This window comes from Suncus etruscus, chromosome 13 (genome assembly GCF_024139225.1).
Source record: "Suncus etruscus isolate mSunEtr1 chromosome 13, mSunEtr1.pri.cur, whole genome shotgun sequence".
NCBI classification, from domain to species: Eukaryota; Metazoa; Chordata; class Mammalia; order Eulipotyphla; family Soricidae; genus Suncus; species Suncus etruscus.
Genome location: NC_064860.1, coordinates 52,253,025 through 52,256,686, shown reverse-complemented (window position 1 = coordinate 52,256,686; position 3,662 = coordinate 52,253,025). Strand labels below are relative to the sequence as shown.

Here is a 3,662-nt window from a genome sequence, read left to right as displayed (position 1 = left end):
AAGGCTTGATATCCAGTATGTATTAAATGCCTGTTCAACCAAAAAGAACAATCTCAGGTGAATCACTGAAAATGGTAAAAATAACAACAACAACAACAAAAACAAGGCTGTGCCTATGTTCTTCTGAGCCTTTAATTTTAAAGTCTCAATCACGAAAGATACCTAAACTTACTTGGCCTACTGTTTGTCCCTTTTTTGAAATGAAATCACTCAGCATCTCTTCTACTTTTTCTTTTTTTTTTATTTTTAATATAAATTCTTTATTTAAGCACCATGATTACAAACATGATTGTATGGGCCAGATCGGTGGCTCAGGCCATAAGTCATCTGCCTTGCGTGTGCTAGCCGCAGTTCGACAACCCGCCTCCCCACCGTGTCCCATATGGTTCCCTAAGCCAAGAGCCATTTCTGAGCGCATAGTCAGGAATAATCCCTGAACGTCACCAGGTGTAACCAAAAGACAAACACAAAAACTAAAAAAGAAACAACATGATTGTAGTTGGGTTTCAGTCATAAACAGAATACCCCTTCACCAGTGCACCAATGCCCCCCTCCCACCTTCCCATCCCCTTCCTGTATTTGAGACAGGCATTTTACTACAGTTACTCTTTTTTTTTTTTTAAGTTTAGTAAGCTGCTGGGTTTTTTTCTTTTTTAAAGGATACATGTTAAAAAAAGAATACAGTAGTGATAGTATTTGCCGTTGTTTGCATAGGCCCAGCAAAATATGGAGGGAAAGTCGGGGGAGAAGCCTTGACCTAAATACAAGGAGACCTCACCCCTGATGTTTTTCGGCATAAGACCAACTCCGGGCTCCAGGCATACCAGGCTGCCCAACTCCTGGGTCATTCTCCATGGTCCTGGTAAAACATTTTCGCACATTAGCTGTTTTTGGTGTCAGGTTCCTGTAGTTAAAGATTCTGGTTTCTGTGCATTTCCTTCATCAAAGTCAGGCTGATGTGGAGCATCCTCTAGTTTCACCTCACCATTAGATGCGGAGAGCCCTACCCTGCAAGCAGGTTGTTGCTGTTGTTAAGTCATCCGGGTGGTAAGAGAACACTCTTTGGAGTAATTAAATGCCAGAGCAGTGATAGGGTCTTCCCTGGTAGAGGTTTGCTTCCTAGTAATGTTATAGAGTCTATATGGTATAGACAATTGTGTCTATAGGTGGTATCCATGGATCAGGGGTATGAGCTATGCCCATTCTTCTGAGGCCTGAGCCAAGTCATTATGCCAATGTTCAGGGTATAAGGCCTAACTTCATCACAAAATTTTTGTTCCTATCTCTATTAGATAAGAACTTGTTTGCATATGTAATATTTTCCCATTTTAATGTGCCTATGCAAAAGAGGAACAATGCCACAAGGTATTATTGGTGCATCTGGGGGCCGAGGAAACAAGTCCAACAATCCCCGTAACTTGATTCTAATATGAACTCTAAACAGAGACTCTTCCACCAGAATTCCTTATTGAACAGATCCCAAAGGGGTGGGGGAAACATTGGGTAAAATTGTCACTATATAAGAGGATATTCAAAAAGAGTTATAGAAGTTAAGGGAAGACATCTACAAATGAGACATCATACAAAAGAGATATACATGTCCCTTTTATGTCTTTAGAAATAGTCGGGGGAGGGCCCGGAGAGATAGCACAGCGGTGTTTGCCTTGCAAGCAGCCGATCCAGGACCTAAGGTGGTTGGTTCGAATCCCGGTGTCCCATATGGTTCCCCGTGACTGTCAGGATCTATTTCTGAGCAGACAGCCAGGAGTAACCCCTGAGCACCGCCGGGTGTGGCCCAAAAACCAAAAAAAGAAAAAAAAAAAAAAAAAAAAGAAATAGTCGGGGGAAGGGTGTTGAATCTGGGACACCATGTTGGTCTGTGATTTGGCCATTTGGAGTCTGCAAAACGACTCACAGCAGTCCCATATCAGGAAATATCTTTGAGTGGAGGCTTCTCAGAAACCGAGTTTGGTAGCAAGCACAGGTACACAGTGAAGGAAGGTGTAAGATAGGAGACCACTGAGAGTAAATTAATAGGAACAAAGAATTTGTTTCTTCTCAGGTTGAGAGTCTTATTTTTTCATTTTGGGAGCTGGTTGGCAGCTGGTTTGAGTGAGGATAATGATCTGCTTCATGAAGAGCCAAGAACTGAGGGTAAAAATGGCTAAATATGGTGGTGGGGATGAGAGTAAAGGACTAGAAATATAAGGTGATGAGCCAAGGGGGAAAGGAAAGTATACAACATAGACATTCTGTATATTGTAAATATAGATCAAAACCTATGCTATCCTATTAAACTATCTGTACTTTAGGAGCGGTTTGAGAAAGAACACTGGTGGGAAGGAAAGTTGCCAGCGACTTCCCCAATACAGCCCCTCTTTTGCAGGGTGGGGATTGGGGAAAGCCTGGGGTTCCCTTTAAAGTTCTCCCCAGCACCTACCTCACTGGCTCCCTAGGTGGGGGCCCAGGGATAGCCTTGGAGTCTAGGAGGAGAGAGAGGGAAGGCTGTTGGGGGGAGCCTGATCCTCCCCTAAGCTTGGCACAAAGGCCTTTGGCATGGAGCCTTGCTATTCCCCATGCTGCAATTCTACTCTTTCTAAACAAGCAGCTGAAACCACTCAGGTAATTGCTTCTGCTTACTAACAGTCCCTTGGATTAATCAAAAATGCCTATACTAGATGGAATGGCCCCACTTTTGGAAACACAGCATCTCAAAATTAGTAACTTTAGTCTTACCAGCAGACTATACATCCACCCAGTTAGAAGTTAGAGTGGTCCACTTTCTTAAATCTAGGGAAACGTTCCTTCCAAGTCCTACCTCTTCATCCGAATTCCTAGTATTTCTAATATTGTAGTAGATTCAAAGATCCAAAATATGTATCCCAATAGTGCTCCCTCCGTGAAACCTACTATCTCTAAAGTATAAAACCCACATCCAATTCTTGCAAATGACTCTTGGAATAAGGGCCTGGTAAGAATAAATGAGAAAAACTTAGCTAGTAATTATAACTTCATCACATGATACACTGGTGACACTTGCCAGTGCTTTATGAAATAGTTGCATATAGCATGTATAAGTTTATAGAATAAAGAGATATGAGTAAATAAGTGAAAGCAATTGAAAACATACCCAGAAAAGCTGACATCAAGACCTGCAAATAAATCATTGAAAGAATATTCCTTTAGAATTGCTACAGTATAAATTACTGGAGTTTTTTCGGCTGTGATTCGCCTATTTGTTCCATATCTCTCAGCTTGCAAAATTCTTTCAACTTTTTTTTCAGGCTTTATATTTATTATATTTTCTGATCAAAATTCCCCTTTGACCTGTGATAGAAAAAAAAACTGACATCAAGACTATACTTTCAGGGATCATTTCTATAGTATGTGATAGAGAAGTTTCTCTGATTGTGTAGAGAACCCAAAGCCACAAGGAGGAGCCAGAAAAAAAACTGACATGCAAAAATAAATATTTCCACAGCACCACAATGATGCAACTGTTAAATTCAAATTAGAATTTCAATATCCTGACATATAGTCCCAAATAGTGTCATAATTATTATTTAATCACCACCAAGTGCCTTTCCTGACCTTGTCCAGAATAGTCTTAGTCATTTATCAACCAGATAATATGCAATCAAAGTTATGTTCTTTCTGAGACT

At 40.7% G+C, this 3,662-nt stretch overlaps 1 pseudogene; it reads left to right on the top strand.

Moving 5' to 3' along the window:
- The first annotated feature begins 3,353 nt into the window (after positions 1 to 3,353).
- On the top strand, positions 3,354 to 3,461 carry LOC126026545 (uncharacterized; annotated as a pseudogene).
- The last annotated feature ends 201 nt before the right edge of the window (positions 3,462 to 3,662 follow it).